This window comes from Macaca mulatta, chromosome 7, assembly GCF_049350105.2.
Source record: "Macaca mulatta isolate MMU2019108-1 chromosome 7, T2T-MMU8v2.0, whole genome shotgun sequence".
Lineage (NCBI taxonomy): Eukaryota > Metazoa > Chordata > Mammalia > Primates > Cercopithecidae > Macaca > Macaca mulatta.
Genome location: NC_133412.1, coordinates 95488151 through 95506004, shown reverse-complemented (window position 1 = coordinate 95506004; position 17854 = coordinate 95488151). Strand labels below are relative to the sequence as shown.

At 43.3% G+C, this 17854-nt stretch overlaps 1 long non-coding RNA gene and 1 gene segment (V, D, J or C); one reads left to right on the top strand and one right to left on the bottom strand.

The window, feature by feature from the left end:
• LOC106999341 (T cell receptor delta constant-like) overlaps positions 1–17854 on the bottom strand; it is a 356123-nt gene that overhangs the window by 33216 nt on the left and 305053 nt on the right.
• On the top strand, positions 1122–17292 carry LOC106999354 (uncharacterized). Its single transcript, XR_013396083.1, has 3 exons — positions 1122–1209; positions 6286–6420; positions 15135–17292. It is a non-coding gene; the product is annotated as an uncharacterized LOC106999354 (long non-coding RNA).

The window sequence follows — 17854 nt, the reverse complement described above, 5'->3', positions numbered from 1 at the left end:
GGTATGGAACAATAACATTTTTTTTTTGACACTGGGCCTTACTTAGTTGTCCAGGCTGGTCTTGAACCCCTGGCTCAAGCAATCCTCCCACCTCAGCCTTCTGAGTAGATTGAGAGTATCTTTTACTGATGTCCTGTTCCAAGGCAGTGCAGGCTTGAGCTCTTTTCTCCTGACAGCTGCCTGGGATAACCGAGAAATGAAGGAGGAAATCTCTTTATAAAGGTTTCTAAAGAAATTAAAAAAATTAACTTGTACATTGACTTTGTAATGGAAGTGAGAACATATAGGAAAGCCCTTTGGGGAGTTAGCTTTAGATGGGAAATACAAGTAAGACAAGGCACTTACAGAAAAAGTAGAAATTCCATGTTTAATAAAAGGTCAAATTTAACATAGCTTGGAATATATAATTTTCAATCAGAATATTGGTAACAACATTGTAGTAAACTTGGGTCTGGGTACCCTGCACTGAGTAAAAATGGTAGATTCTATTTTGTGTGAGTTCAGTCAAAGAGATACAGGGGACAATTAGTCCGGTCTCTGCTTCTGTTGTTTAGCAGAGCCTCCAGCCCGGGAGCACACTGAGATGTCTTGTGTTTTTCAGGTCTTTAATTTTTGAATGCTGTACTGTACCCAAGGAACTTGTTTTTTTCCACTCTGCATATGCATGATGTGGGACTCCCATATTGGAGACACAGATGACTTATTGAAAGCCCTGCCTAAGACTTAATTAATATCAGTATTTCAAGTAGCTTGCAAGATTGGATTCTGTGGCTATATACTATACAAGTATAGACTTCCTGGTCTTTTTCTTACTGCCTCCAAATACAACCAGATAATCCTCTGTCTGGTTTCTTGGGAGCCACTTGTATCTTACTTTCTTGCAGGAACATTCTAAAGGGTTCCTTCAGAAAACTTGGGAAAGTGTAAGACTAAAGACAAACCACAGCCTGAAGCCCAGGCTGCTGACTTGAGCACAGATGGCAGAATGTTAACAGCCAAGAAATATGAGGTCTTTGGCTCTTTTCCCAGAACTGCCAGGCTAAGACCTTGGCAGAGACTCAACAGGAAACTGAACTCTATTTGCATATCCTTTTATACATGGGAGATTAAAAGCTTCAACCTTGAGTGATCACAGTTTTTGGGAATCATGATGAGGCATTAAAGAGGAGGAGGAGTGTCTCAAGGGAGGTGAGCTGGAGGTGATGCAAGGTAGGTGTGAGGTTAGCCATGACTTTCAGTCCCCTTTGGTTAATCATGAGTGTATTTCATTTAGTTCCTTTTTTCGATTTTATCCTTACTGTGTCACATACAGGAATTAGCTAGGCAGGAATCTGTACTCCTATATCTCGGGAATCTTTCATATTTGATCTCCTGTGTCCCATGGAGGCTTCCTTCTCTTTCTTGCCAGGCAGAGACCTATAGCTTGTTAATGCTAAAGGAAACTTAGAGATCATCTAATGTGAACTCTTTACTAAACAGATGAGAATCTGAGGTGCAAAGAGGTTAACTGACTTGTCTACAGTCACACACAAAGTGAAGAGTAAGAGTTCTGACACCCAAATGAATTTTTTTTTCTTTCCAGCAGACTGCTAGCTCTTTTTAGCAGGTGGAAATTTCCTCAGATCTCAGACAGCTTCTTCCCAGTGAGTGATTTGGTGCAGATATCTTGAACTATCTTTCCCCATCAGAACATGCATTTCTGGCAAACAGTGGCTCTCATTCCCTGACTTTTCCTCCCAGTTTCCCTAGATCAGGTCCCTATAATTCTTTAGTGGAAGAAGCCAAAGAACTGGAATGAGACTATTTATCCCTGGAATTCATTTAGAAAAACTTGGTTTTTCTTGGCCAAGTACTACAGTGAAAACTAACTCCATGTAGACAGCATGGGCAGAATAAGGATGGACAGTTGACTCATCACAGGTCAGTAATTAATATTATAGGTTCCTTTGTAAGGATGGTATAAGATCTCTATTCCTAAATGGATGCATGAATGAAACGTGTCCTAAAGACTAGGGAGGCCCTGTGGGAGAGCATCCGTAAAGCTTGGTAAGGCTGCACTTTCTGAAGATTGAGACTCCTTTGTGCAGCTCTTGTCTCAGACATCGGGACTAAGTGTGTTGGAGAAGGTTTGATGTAAAAAATTCATTCATGCAGGGCGTGAAGGCTCACGCCTATAATCCTAGCACTTCAGGAGGCTGAGGCAGGAGGATCTCTTGAGCTCAAGAATTTAAGACCAGCCTGAGTAATATAGGAAGATCTCGTCTCTACAAAAAATTAAAAAATGAGCCAGGAACGGTGCTGCACGCCTGTAGTCCCAGCTACTCAGGAGGCTGAGGGGAGAGGATCAGTTCAGCCCGGGAGGTTGAGGCTGCAATGAGCCATGGTCATGCCTCTGCACTCCGACCTGGGCAACAGAGTGAGACCCTGTCTCAAAAAAAAAAAAAAAATACTCTCCCTGTTACTATTGGTGAAGCTGACACTGACATGCGTCACTTTGATCTCTGCAAATGAAGGGCAATGAGGACACTGTCTCTTGTTGGGGAGCTAGACCGTCCCAGTGATGATCTTGCCATTGGGACCTTCACTATCATTAGTGCAGGGAAAGGATTTAGAGAGGTCGTGTGGGAAGAACATTCCTGATGAGGTATTTTGATGAAAAATGTGCTGATAGGCACTTTAGATTTCTTGGTTTGGAAAAACACTAGTGGTCATTGGCCATGTTCTCTCCCATTCTGGCTTTTCTGTCTCCTTCTGTCTGGAGAAGAGGGTGAAACCACTCTACTACAGACCATCGGGTACTGAAAGGAATGGAGTTAGCATTATTGAGCACCTCCACTTTGTAGTCACTCAGATACTTACTAGCAATTATTTAATTTGATCCTTATAATAACTCTATGAAATTATTACCCTTATTTTATGGATGAGGGAATAGAGGTTTAGAAAAGTTAAAGCAACATTTTTCAAGGTCACAGAACTAGTAAGTGAGGGGTTGTGATTCTAATTTTTTTCTGATTCCAGAGGCTATACTTTTTTCACTACTAAAAGAACTTACTTATAAAAACCTCACATGTGGCCGGGCACAGTGGCTCACACCTGTAATCGTAGCACTTTGGAAAGCCAAGGTGGGTGGATTACCTGAGGTCAGGAGTTTGAGACGAGCCTGGCCAACATGGTGAAACCTCATCTTTACTAAAAATGCAAAAAAATAGCTGGTGGTGCACGCCTGTAATCCCAGCTTTAATTTCCAAAAGTTTGTACTTTGGGTTTTTTTTTCTTAATAATTTGTTGCCCTAGTAATATATTTAGACTGACATTTCTTTTTCTGAAAGTTATAAATACTCGGGAGGCTGAGGCAGGAGAATCACTTGAACCAGGGAGGCGGAGGTTGCAGTGAGCTGAGATTGTGCCATTGCACTCCAGCCTGGGCAACAAGAGCGATACTCTGTCTCAAGGAGAAAAAAAACAACAAAAACTTAATAGCTCAAATTTGTAAACTTGTTCATTTTAAGATAGGTGAAAGGACCTTGCCAAAGTTAGGGGCAATTTGCAGTTTATTGTTTTTAAATTTGACACACATTAATATTTTTATGAATGATTAAGGCTATTTATTTTTGTATATCACTTTGCCTACCTGGACTGCATTGCCACCTATTTAAGAGAGGAAAAACGCCTGTTTAAATTGTGCCATGAGACCTTCTGTTAAAACAATGAGAAAATTTTCACGGATCGCAATGACAGGGGAAGATGACAGGAGGTAGTTGTCTGGAAAGTGGAGAACACGCCACTGCCATTTTTCTTTCACTTTGGCATGATCACGTGGTTTACCCTTTCTGTCTTTTCTTAGCGCTTGACTTCTAGGACATTGGAGGAAAGGGATAGAAATATAGTATATCACTTTACCTGTCTGCACCATATTGTGTGATGTGGAAAAGTCACTTAATTTCTTCATTCATCGGTTTCTACGTCTTCAACCGAAGAGGTGGAGCCTGATGATAATTGGTTTCTCATTGCTCTGACACTCTGAGTGTGCATATGTGGGGGTGGGTATCCTCCATACAGAAAGCATGATGATGGTTTTGATGCTGAGAAATGGGCTAGCTATGAACTCAAAGATTTTACATTGATTCTTACTACAGAGATGGGTTATTGTTCTTGTACCAGTTCTCCAATTTCAACGTACAGAGGCAGCTACACAGGCCTTTGTGTTTTTTTGTGTGCTTATTTATGAACTTGGTGCATAAAACGCTTCTTCATTTCTTTAGAAGACTGAGGCAGTTACTCCTTTATTGATCACTCACGATTATAACACAGGTGTTATGCAAACGCAGGGAGGTCTTTATGCCCGAGGAGGCCTTGGCTGTGTCAGAGCTTATGACAACACACCCTCAGGTGGTGTCTTCTTGGTACTGTCCCTGGGGCTGCTGACTTTCCTTTTCACTGCCTCTAAGTAAAAATTCTCACTCCTGTCAGGTGGCAGGTAAAGATGGAGACTGACTCTCAGGCCTACCTTAGGCCATGTGATCCCAGCACACCCAGAGGCCCTGGAGGGTGAATCCCTAAAGCTCAGCTAGGGATGGTAAAGGCACTCCAGCCTTCTCCATAGTGGCTCCACTGTCCTCAGGTTTCTCTATGATTGGCTTTTTGAAGAAGCCAGAAGAGAAAAACCAAGAACCCCACTGAGGTGAACACAGGATTGATTTCAGCTTCACAATTGAGTGAGACAGTTTTTGGGAGGCACATCAACCTGCAGGTATAGATGAAGCTGCAGATTCTTTTCTGGGGCTGCTGGAGTGGAGTCATTTGGGGACCAGTGAGAGAAATGCATCACCTACTTTGTATTCTTACCCCTGTGGCTGGGGAAGAAACACTCTTCAGTTCACAGAATGTGGTCACATGACTAGGGAGAGACTCAAGGCAAAGGGCTCAAAATGCCATGCCCCGTTTTCCGTTTGTCATAATCGGTGCTGTCATCTTCCTGTTCATATTGCAAGTTTTGATCTTTTCAGGACTGCTTCCTTGCCATACCCTCGTGTCCACTCCCCAACACACTTTGTGCTAATTAATGGCATTTCATCGCTTGGTTTTGAAAAATGAAAGTGTGAACTACTTGTGAAAGAGCTCTTAGCAAGATAAGAAAGAAAAAATGATTCCTTATCTCCCCAACCTACAGAAAAGCTGGTACGATTATGCGTCTTAAGAATGTGCATGAAAATGTTATTTCTAACAGAGGGAGTCCAGCAAACATCCACACGCCAAATATTGGGCTCCCTGCCTGCACGCAGGCCTTTGCTGAAATGTCACCTTCTCATTGTATCCCTTCTTGACAACCTGATTTAAAATTGTAATTTCTCCAAGCCTGCTCACAACCCTCTCTCTCCCCGCCTGTTTTACTCCTCTCCAAGGCAATTATCTCCATCTGACATATATTTTACTTATTTTATTTTGTGTTTATTTCCACTGAAATATAAGCTCCTGAGATTCTGAGAGCTGTGCTTCCATTGTGTCTAGAAAAGCGTCTGGCACATACGAGGTACTTAATGAATTGTTACTGAGTGAATGCTGCTATATTCTATGAAAGCAACTTTAATTTCCAAAAGTTTGTACTTTGGGTTTTTTTTTTTTCTTAATAATTTGTTGCCCTAGTAATATATTTAGACTGACATTTCTCTTTCTGAAAGTTATAAATACTCATGCAATTTTGTCCTTAAGCCAGAAGGATAATTTAAACTTTCCCTATTCTATCATATGCATGCAGGTAAAAAGAAAACTTATGACTGTTAGATTTCTTATTTAAACATGGAGTTTGAGAACCTGGCTTTATTTAAATTAATACAAGCAATTGCATGTTGGCTTGACTTCCTGTGCCCTGTCACTGGGTCTTTTTCCTATCAAGTTGAGCATGCTGGGTGGCACGCTGTTCCACTGGCTGACTGCTGCCTCGGAGCCTTGGGGCATCCAGGGCACGCCTTCGGAGAGTCCCTGCAGTGTTTCACGTACTCGAACGTACGCTGTTACCACTCATAAACATATGCGTTTGTGCATGTGTAAATTGCTAAAAAGCCCAAAAAGACCCAGTGGATTCTGTATTCTTGAAGAATACCGAAATCATTTGGTGGTGGTGGTGATAAAGCGAGAGGGAGTTAGGAATCACTCTTTTGTTTAGGAAGCTGTGTTATTGTGGCTTTTCATTGTGAAATAGCATGCCCCAGCAAGTCTGTTTGGAGAGAAGGTTCGCAAAATTCCTTTGTGAAATAAAACAGAAGTGTTTGGCTTTTTCTTTGACAGCCTCAGACTCAGGGCCGGGGCCCTTGGGACTCAAAAGAGAGAAAAGGTGGAGAAAAGAGAAAGCCTACTATTTTCTTCATTTTGCCCCTGCTAACATCCAATGTACTTAGGAGCCTCGATGTCTGCTCTCCAAGAGTAAGTTGTTTTGTGTTCCAGAGTTCTCTATAATCAACTCTTCAGAAAATCTTGTTACAGTCAATAGCATTTTTTTAGTGGGTAGATGAGAGCAGAGTCCGCACCAGCCTTGTGCACCACTATGTCCCTGGCATCCAGCTCAGTTCAAGGTACATAGCACTCACTCATATGTATTTCATTCACTCATTCATTTAATACATTTATTGAGTGTCTGTTATGGGCCAAAGTTATTCTAAGTGCTGGAGTTAAAGCAATGAACACAACAGACAAAAACTCATCCCTGCCATCAAGGACCTTGTATTCCAGTGGAGAGCCAGACAACAAAATATAAACAAGTAAAATATGTAGCACGTCAAATAGTGATAAATGCTGTGGAGAAAAACTAAGCAGATATGAGAGATGGTATTTACTGAAAGAATGAATAAAGAGCTCTAACAAAAAAATAAAGCTGTATAATCCTATCATTTCAATGAATATTTTAGGGTAATGTGCTGAATTGAAGAGTAGGAAAGGAGCCTTGATTCTGAGTTTGTTCACCTTGTCACGGAAAATTTATCATTGAGTACGTATTGTTTAAGATACTGCGGTGGACTAAGACCCTAACTAAAGCAGAGACATTTGGTTAGAAATTAATTTCTATTCTTTACCCAGTGGCTCCTGCATCTTAATCCACTGCAGTGTTTTCTGGTGCCCATTTGTTCACTTTTGAATGCAGAGAACTGTGGCTGTCAGATCTCAAGCCCCATTGCTGCCTCTGTATAAGTGGTAAGTCAGTGACAATGGAAGAGACAAACTTGCACACTTTGCTTGACAGCAAAGATATATGTGGGTGGTAAAGTCACCAACTCTATGGACCTGACAGAAACCCAGGGAATTTTTCTAGCTCTCATTATGCCGGCCCTGGACCCCTATAGTTTCCACTCCAGGCAAGCCCCTGAGAAGGAGAGGAAAAGGCAGTGAATCCATGAGCACCCCTAGAGACTCTAAGGGAGTCCAACAGGAGACTATCTTTGACAAGCATCAGAAGGAGGGAATATGTGGGCCAGTTTCTCATGTTCCTCATGGTGTACCCTGGGAGAAAAGCTACCGACCTAGGAGTGGTGCTCAGGAGTGATTGGCAATGGGCTGAGGAGTAGCTGTCTTCCTTCAGTCAGGGGAGTGAGCCATCTCGGGAGAACAGCCTGGAAGTCGAAATTGCAATTGGTGTTTTAAAGAAGGGGAGAGGAGGCAGGGGGAAGGAGTTGAAGACCTCACATCCTATCCCTTCTTCTGGAAACTGGCCAAGGAGTCAAGAGCAATCTTTGCATGAGCAAAGATGACCAGACTTCACTTACCTGTTCCCAGCCATCCTTTACTTGAGATGTTGCTATAGGTAAGGTATTTCTTTAGTACATCCCGCAGCTCCCAGCCCAGTACCCCAGCCAGGACAATCAGGCTTCAAGTCAGATCCAGATCCTGGCTCTGCTTCTGTAAGCAAGCTGTCCAGCCTCTCTGAGGCACAGTATCCTCGCTTCCAAAACAGAAAGGATGATAAAGACCTCATTGAGTTGTCATAGGATAAGTGAGTCCATACCTGTAAAGTGGTTGCATTTTGTTGGTGCTCAGTAATTTAGTTCACTTTCTTCTCAATTATTCTTCCTTGCAGTTTGCTTTTTCTTATAATAAGTAACATTTATTAAATAGCTACTATAGGCAATGCAATTTATTTACTTTCTATAATTATATATTTTATAACACAGGGAAGGTAGAACTCTTATTATCCCCATTTCATAGATGAAGAGATGAAGATGATTTTAGAAGACAGTGTGAAGCTTATGTCAGGATCACAAAATCTCAGAGTTAGAAAACACTTGAGAGGTCATTTGGGACCATTGCTCTGCTGTCCTAGTTTTTTGACAGATGGTCACGGAGTATCAGTTTGAACAGGTTTGGTGGTGAGGCCACAGTTCCTGTTGTCCCTTGGTTCTGACACATCCTGGAGGTGGCCTTCTCTATGGGCCCCCCGTCTCCCTAAATTACATGCTGTGTCCTCTGGTGCAGCATCAAGAGTCTGAAATCTGTCACCCTCCCTTACTAGCTAAGCTACTTTGGGCAAGTATTTCAGGTTTTCTGTGCCTTAGGGTACTCATTTGTAAAATAAGGACAAGAATAGAAAATGAATACTAGGGTTGCTGTGAAGATTAATCATATAACACACATTAAGTGCTTAGAATGCTGCCTGGCACATAGTAAGCACTCAACAGATATTAGTTATTAATACAGAAGACATATAGCTCTATGGATTTGTCCAGATATTTATTCCCCTCCTTCTCCTTAGAGACATTCTTCCCAGTCTCTGTTACAGGGAGTCACTAGGAATCCATCTTGCAGGCATTAGAAAACCATGGTTCCACAACTTTGACATCTGCATAACCAGCTTTCCAGATGTCATTCTTTTTCCAAATCATGATTTCAAACTGGGAGAAGAATTGTATCCTCTCCATGTTGGAGATGCACTCCACCTTCCTGCCTATCACTCGTTCAAAGAAGGAGAATTAGATTTGAGTGGCGGGCAGTGGGCTTGACGAATCGTGATAGGCCCTCTGTGTAAATACATCTGGGGAAGGCTGGGTCCAAACCCCTTCCAAGATCATGGGGCTCAGAGTGCTGTATCTGGATGGTGATTTGGGAACCTGACTTTGTCCAAGGGCAGAGCCAATATCCAGGGCTTGCAGACCATTCAACCAAAGAAGCTGCCCAATGGGGTGGGACAGAAAGGTAGAAGGCAGGTTCCAGGCCTATGTTAGGATCAGGCATCAGGTCAGAGTGAGTGAGTTTGGGATGAAGAGTAGAAAAGAGAGGTTTTCTGAAGGTTTTGAGCTGTTTGGGGGAAATAAATGATAAGAGCTCATGGGGGCAGTCATGACTAAAATGCATGGAACAATGACATATTATAACATATATATATAAAACATGTATTTATATGTATATATGTATTCATATATATATATATGAAAGGTCAGGCAGAATCAGGAGAGGAGAGAGGATTGGGAAGACCCTTGGTGAAACAGTGAAAAGCCCTGACTGAAACCAAGTAAGGTGTGGCAAGCCCTGTCAGCCTCTTTGTCCTTCTGTGGAAAACAGGATATTTGACTAGAGGGGTTTGTTGAAGAACATTTTCTGTAGACATTGCCTGAAGTGTTCCAATGAAGCCTAAAGAATTCATTTTGGGTTTAAACAAATACTTTTACAACCGTACTGAAGTATACTTAATGTGAAATAAACTGTACACATTTAGAGTATCTAATCTGATGAATTTATGCCTGTACATCTGTGAAACCATCACTGCAATCAAGTCACTGACCGTATCTATCACCACACGTTCTTATGAGGCTATTTAATAAGGTAAGTGGTAGATTTTCTAGATGAGAACAGAAGGAAGGCTGATTTCTGCCACAGGTTCAGCCTTGGAGTAGACAGCCCTGTCAGTCATCTAAATCTGGAAAAACACATTGTTCAAGATAAAAGTGCAGGTTGAATTGAGCTGTCCAAAGAAGGATAAGGAAGAGCCAGTGCAAGCAATTTTTCAATGTTTTGTTTCTAATACATGTGAAAGTAAAGAGATAGAGAAGAAAGGGAGAGCAAAACACCATATCCAGCTTGGTCCCAGGAGTGCGAGGCTGCAGTGAACTATGATCATGCCACTGCACTCTAACCTGGGTGACAGAGCAAGACTCTGTCTCACGAAAAAAACAAAACAAAGCAAAACAAAATATCCAGTCAGTAATCATCAAAACAATAGAGCATGCTACAGATGGAGCCTTTCCTTCCATGTTGGGCAAAATGACAGGTAGTGTACATATTTGATCTGAAGGAGGGAGAGGAGCCTCCCCTCATTGCCAGTCCTTTTTCTCTAGAACATGTAAATTCAGAGGCATGTGGCTGCAGAAAAACTGGATGTCACCCATGGTTGTACATGATAAGGTGCCTCCTTAATCTATGCTATACTCTAAGCACTGTGGCTCTGTGGTCAAACCTTTTATGAGCCCCCAAGAAAACTGTCACAGTAGATGCTACGATTCATTCCTTTGGCTCCATCTCCCCTCTCTTCTGTCGCACTGGGGGCTGACTGTCTGAGCACCATGGGAGGGCATGTGCAAGCTGAGTGGCTGAACCTGAAAGAAAGGTAGGAACACTGGCTTTCTCTGGTCCCCATTTCCTAAATTATTTATTCAAGAGAAAATCATGATCTTGTTGGAACTGCTGCTCTACATGGGTGGCAATGTCTTTTTTTTTTTTTTTTTTTTTTTCCGTCCAGGCTGGAGTGCAGTGGCATGATCTCGGCTCACTGCAAGCTCCACCTTCCAGGTTCATGCCATTCTCTTGCCTCAACCTCCTGAGTAGCTGGGACTACAGGCATCCGCCACCACACCTGGCCAATTTTTTTTCTTTTTTTTTTTGGTATTTTTAGCAGAGACAGGGTTTCACCATGTTAGCCAGGATGGTCTCGATCTCCTGACCTCGTGATTCTCCTGCCTCAGCTTCCCAAAGTGCTGGGATTACAGGCATGAGCCACCGTGCCCGGCTGGCAATGGTTTTTGAGCTGCTCAGAAGTAGAGCTGCAGCAGGGTGGATGTCACTGGCACAGTAGTAAGACCCTTCATCTCTCTCTGATGGTGCAAGGATCTTAAGTACAGCCTGGTTCTCTTCAGTATCAATGTCACCTTGGAAATTGTCCTTGAAACCAGGGCCATAGATGCCCTTTTCTCGGTATATGAAAGTCATTGTGTTACCTTGGGTCTTCCTGTACCAGTTGATATAGTAGTTACTGATTGCTTCTCCTTTCATGGAGCACTTGAGGGTGGCAGGGTCCCCCACTGACACAATCACTGTTTGGTGTTCAGGCACCAACTCAACAGCTGACATGACTCCTGAGAGAAAAGACACAAGAGACAGGCTCAGTGAGGGCTGGAGGCTGAGACCATTGAGTAAGGAGCGAGGTCCAGGAGTACAAGGTCCTGGGAGCCTTGATGCTTCTTTGCTGCGGAGTCTTGCTTGGCCAAAGTTCTGGAGTCTGCCTTACCTGCCCAGAAGAGGGAGAGATGGATGAGGGAGGAGATCCTCTGCATGGCTCACTCAGGGGCAGCTCTGCCTGTCAACCACCTTCTGCCTGGTCCCTCCTCTGAACCAACACACTTGTGAAACACTTGTGACTGAGGAAGTCAGTCCCTATCAGCAGCTGTTTCATTCCCCAGAGAAGCCTAGCTGATCACAGGAGGCTCGCAGGGCCTGCTGCCTGTTAATGGGATGACAGTGCCACCTTCAAGACCAATAGTGTGGTTCAGGTAAGTTAGGCCAACTGAGAGGAGATTAAGGCAGCTTATTTAATTCATGATAAGGTTTCTGCTTCCTGCCCTAGATGTTAAATTTGATATTGTTGTTCTAGTTTCAGATTAGATGTACATGTTAGACACTATGTGGTGATGTTAATAGTTAATACCAAGAAGAATTATTGACATTTACAGCTGTAATCAAAAGAACCATCAAATGAGGAGATCGATAGTATGTGCACAAAGACTGAAGATGTTGTAATGATTGTTGTGTTGACTGCAAACTCCCTCTAGGCAAAGTTGGATAAGGGTGATTTACCCATGTGTTAAAGAGCGATCCAATGAAACATTGTCTTCCAAATGTGAACCAGAGTTTCCTGATCTTTATTGAGCTCATCTATCTTCTTTTCTGAAGGCTTCTTAGTTTACTTGTGTTAAATTACACAAAGCAAAATATTGTAAAAAACTTAGAAACCACCACTACATCCCAACTTATGACGGGCTAAATTTATGTGGACTTCAAAAGAGGGGAGTGTTAGGATTTTTGGGACCTCCACTTTTGAGTTTAAAGGTCCATCTTTGAAATTTTGAAATCAAACAGGTAAATTAACAATGGGAACTAGAGAGTGCAGCAGAAGCTGGGAAGGGGGTCACTTGGTAAGCAAAAAAGCAAGAGCAAAGGTGGCATTCCATATTAGTAAGTGGATGCAGGACTTACATTCACAGATTAGTGGAGGAAAGACTCACTTAAGCTTTCTTAAGTTCCCCAGTGTGACTGGGAACAAAAATTCAGATAGGAGCAGCTCAAGTTTCTTGACCCCATAGTAGTTGCTCTCCCCACCCACCCCTGCCTCACCTCACTTTGCGCAACTGCCCATCCCGCCTACTGCTCTTGGAGGACTGTTAGCAAGTACTCAAGGTGGGCACATTCTTTGATGTTATAAATGGTATAATCAGCACCCCCTCCCCCAGCAGAACATAATGCTGTCTGCTGTCTATAGCTCTTTGAAAGTTGCCGAGGTCAATCTGTTTGGACTTAAACACTTGACCTTTTTCTATCGGGCTGCCTAGTTCTTGGCACATCCTATGAAACCTAGTCATTCTTACTGCGTGCCAGACCCTGAGGATTCAGGGTCTGCCGTTGATGAATGGAAGACACGGTCTTTTTTCTCATGCAGCTTATGTTCTAGCATGAGAGCCAGTCATCACTTAATGATTTGCATAATTTATTCCTCCATTGCAGCTATAAGTATTCTGCAGAAGCAGAAGGATTATGAGAGCATGTTACAGAGGCCAGGTTTGGTCAGGAGGTCAGGGAAGGCTTCCCTGAAGAGGAAGTGGCATTGAAGTTGCGACTGAGTCTGTTTGCCCCTGCACATCCACTCTACTTCCTACTCTAAGAGCCTGACCTTAATTGGCGGCATCCACTGGCTCTCCATCCCATTTTGGCCAATGGAGACACCTTCAGGAGACTGGAGGGAAGGAGAGAGTGCCTTCCTCCACTGGAAGCTGTAGCTCCTCTTCCATAGCTGCAGGTTTCAGTAAAGGCTCCTCCCCTACACGCTTCAGGCCTGGCATGGCAGCGGTTCTTTGTTGCCAGCCTTGGGTGTTTCACCACCTTCTTTTTGGTTTCTCATAACCCTTCTGTATTAATTTCCTATAGCTGCTTTAACAAAGTACCACAAACTAGGTGGTTTAAAACAATATAAATGTATTATCTCACAGTTCTGGAAGCTGGAAGTTTGAAATCAAGGTGTCAGCAGGGCCATGCGCCCTCTGAAACCTGTAGGGGAATCCTTCCTAGCCTCTCACTAGATTTTGGTGGTTTGCTGGAAACTCTGACGGCCTTTGGCTTGGCTTGCACCTGCATCACTCCAGTCTCTGCCTGCACTGTCTCGTGGTTTTCTCTCCCTGCGTGTCTTTGTCTTCACTTGGCTGTATTATAGAATGCCAGTCATATTGCATTAGGGGCCTACCATACTCCAGTATGAACTCATTGAAACTAATTACATCTGCAGTGACCCTATTTCCAAATAAGGTCACATTCTAAGGTACTGGGAGTTAAGACTTGAACATATCTTTCCTTGGGGGACACAGTTCAATCCATAATACCTGTCCACACCTTTGTAAAAGTCCCTTTCATTAAACTCTCTCTAATCACCCCGAGAGTGCCCTGTCTCCTGCTGGGACCCTGCCTGAAACAGGTATGGGGCATGGTTAGGGAAATACCATTCTATGTAACAAATGAGGATATGTATAAAAAAATGCCTTCAGGCAGAAAGAAGTAGAGAGGGCTTAAAGCTGTATTAATATCAAAAGAGCAGTTAGCAGGGCTCAAGTAAGCCTGTCTTTCTAGATAATTATTGTTGAACTATCTCAAATTATTCAGGAAGTCGTTTTGAAAAGTCCCAAGAATGTGTATTATGTTTATGACTGCGATTTATATCTTCCACTGGTTAAAGGGAATTTTAAGAATTTATTGTTAATGGCCAAAAACAACCTTCCTCCAGGCCTGACTAAGAGAGAGAGCTGGTATGAATGATAAATCAAAGCCAGAGGTAGAAGACAGTACAGGAGAGGACAGGCGATGATGCGGTGGGAGCTTGCGACAGAGTGTGGCTAGTGCTTCACCAGGTCAGGAGCAGTCAGCTTGGCCTGGGTCTGTGGCAGGACAAGATGGAACTTAAACAAAAACACAGCCTGTCTCGGGGTGCCCAGGTGGAAGGCAGAAACATCCACCAGGGCTCTGCCCTCGGACCCAACCCTCCTCCGGCCCTGTGCAGGCTGTGTTCTTTGTGCTCAGTCCTTCCTTCATGTCAAGGCCAGCAATTAGGCCACAGCTTCCTTGGTCCTGCCAAGGGGATGCCTGTCCCTTCATGTGATTTCTAGGAAAAACTAATTTTTTTATACTCTGTAAAATGGGAGAAGATAGCTTATAGGATTTCTGTGAGAAATAGATGAAATTAGGCTTGTAAATCCTTGGCTCATTGCTTAACAATGTTAATTTTCTCCTTGTCATACAAATAATGATACCTGAGACTTGAACAGTTAGTAGGAGAGGCAGAAGTGGTTTTGGGGGCTTTATCCATTCTCCCCCATAATCTCTATCTCTCCAGAATGGAAGGTTTCCCATTCTTTGATGTCTTTTCCAATCTTACATGCTATGAAAATACAGCCTCAAGGCAAGTTCCTGAGGCATCTTTTAACCAGGTTGCTGTCCTTAGCCCCTCCTCTGCAGAAACTCGGAAGCTGCTATTGCATACTGTGTTGTTTGATTTGTAAATGCTGCCTCATGCGTGTGACTTAGTCTGTTCTTATCTCTGGTGTAATCCCCCAAGCACCCGTTGAACCCATACTGGTCTTCAAAAATTCTTATTGAAGTGAAATAATTTCTTCTGCCCACAGGATGTCTGATCTGAAAGCATGTTGTGGTCGGCTACACACAAGAGCAAAAGAAGAGCAGGAAGGAACTCAGTGCCAAGACTACAGCCACAGGAAGAACAGCAGCTCTTAGGGCTGCAGCTCTAAAGACAGGCCAGGTCATTACAGGAGCGTCTGCTCCCTTAGCTTGCCAGACAGAGGAGGGTTAAGAAAGGAACTGCCGACCCTGATATGCAAACTGCCACGAGTGCTTCTTGCCTTTCTATCAGCGTCAGATGGCTAGCGATGGATGGCTGTAAAGTGGATATAATTAATATTTTATTTTCAGGGCCACGGTGCTTCTTGGGAGCACCAAGCAAATCAACCAACAGATTAAAGAGTGATGGAGAAAGCCGTGTTTTGGGCCTCATTGGGAACAGAATGGAAGAGTTGAGGGTGGAAGGGACCTTAGCAAGTCTTCTGATCCATGTTTCAACCTTCATTTCCCCATAACCTCAAGGAGAGAGTTGCTTTTCCTGTTCTTCAAATGAGTTCCTTGAATTCACACTCTATTTCTTTGAATTTGCACAGACTGTTGAGGAACAGGCGGCGGGGTCACCCTACCTCTGCTCAGACAAGCCTGGAAGAGAAAAATTTTACATAGAAGACTGGGCTGGAAGAGGCCTGGGAACTTGAGGATTCCCACTTCCCCACTGCCCACTCTAGTTCTCAAGAGGCAGCTATGCTGCAGTGCAGACCACTGAATTTAGATTCAGGAATCTGGGTTTACATCTCACTCCTTCTCTTACTTGCAAGTCACTTGCCACACCAGGCCTCAGTTTCCTGGACAATAAAATGGGGATAACGTTGTCCCATGTGGTTGTTGGTGGTAACAAAATTATGCACACGAGCACGCCTTGTAATCTAAGTTAGACCTGCACTAACCTAGATTAGCTGACCAGGGTGGAGGGTGGGAGGCGCAGGCTTCAGTGTGTGACTTACCTAGAGGCCAAGGAGAGTCACCATGGATAGGGCAGTCCTTGTTAGTCCCCTGCTCTCTCAATGTGGCTCTGAGAATCTCCAGGAAGAATTGGCTGGTTGAATTCTCAACTCTACCAAGAAAGGTGTGCTGGAGACCAGGGCCATAGAAGTCTTCTTGTTGATGTACGAAAATCAGGAAGCTGTCTCAGGTCCTCTTTACCAGCATATATTGTAATTATTCATCTCCTTCCCTGTCAGTCGGCACTGGAAAATTTTGCTTCTTCTAAAAGGAACAAATGTCTCTAATTCTTATTGCTCCAACAAGGTGTCTGGCTTGATTCCTAAAATAAATGAACAAATAAACAAATAGATTGATACAGAATAAATAAATCAAGGTAAAAGGAAGATAGAGAAATTGAAAAGCCACATCAGAGTATCAAGGACTCGGGTACCAGTGTGGGGACCACCTTCCTTTTCAGTATTCCCACAAACTCTCCCTGGGACAATTTCATCAGAGGAGTCATTCATTCATTCATTCATGCATCTATTTGGCAAGCGTCCTCTCACTTGTATGGTATTCTCAGTGCTGGGCTGGCTCTGCGGGGAGGACAGTGATTTGGTCTCTGGGGGGCTTGCCAGACCCAGGGAACTACAGGGCCTGTGGTTCTGAGGCTCCGGGGCTGCTCTCAGTTGAGCTGTAGGAGGACAAGAGGGCAGATCTCCCCCAAAGCTTCCCTAGAGGACTGAAGCATTCTGCTCCTGGGACAGTCTCTTGGCCCTTTCTTCCACATCGCAACCTTCAGTGTCTCAGCGACTGGCCTATGTACTCTTGGGCTTGCTTGAGGACCTTAAGGAAATGAGTCTAAATCAGCAAATGCCCTGTCCTCAGAGAACAGCCTTATTAGTTGTAAATGCAGTCTGGATTCTTTCTCTTTTTGCTGCACATGGAAGCGTCTTCCCCCTACAATGAGGCCAAGAGCTTGGCAGGGGTGATGTTGATGTTTAGCTTCAGACGGCTGTTAATGCTTCTTTCCCTCGTATTTGTGAATGCTTCTTTTATTTTTTATTGTAATATGCTTATTTTGGATCTTAAATTTATACAGCAATGCAGCTGCTTCCAAGGAGGAAGCCAAAATGCCAATCTTCCATCAGACCAGAGCCTGTAGCCATGGCACAGGATCTAACAAAAAATATTACTGCATTAAATGTAATTTGTAGCAGCAGTTAAGTGCCTGCTGTAGTAGTGTGTCCATATCAAGTGCCCTGCAAATGTTAATGCTGGATTAAAGAAAACACAAAACAAAACAAACACAATGGGAAGAAGGAGTAAGTAGAGTGGGCAATGAAAATTAAATGAGAAAAAGCAAAGTTAAAGCATGAAAAAAGGTTTAATGGAGTATTATAGAATTATCTACTGAAAGGATGAAGTAGAACAAACTAAAAATAAAAAGGCAATGTAAGAGCTTAGATAAGAGGAATGTAGAGGCAGAGAGAAGCTGGAGAGGTATTTAGGACAATTACCTCCATGCAGTGGTTTTCAATCTTGGCCCCACACTGGGACCACCTGGGGAGTTTTAGGAACTACTGAAGCCTTGGTGCCACCCCCACAGAGGCTGATTTCATTAGTCTGGGGTGGGTTCTGGGCAACAGGATTTTAAAAACTTCCTTAGATAATTCTGATGTACAACCAGGGTTGAAAGTCACTGTGTAACAAAAAGAAGAACTGTAGGACAGTAAAGGCTTATACACTGTTGTACTGAGGGGACAAGGAAGAGGTGTCACCT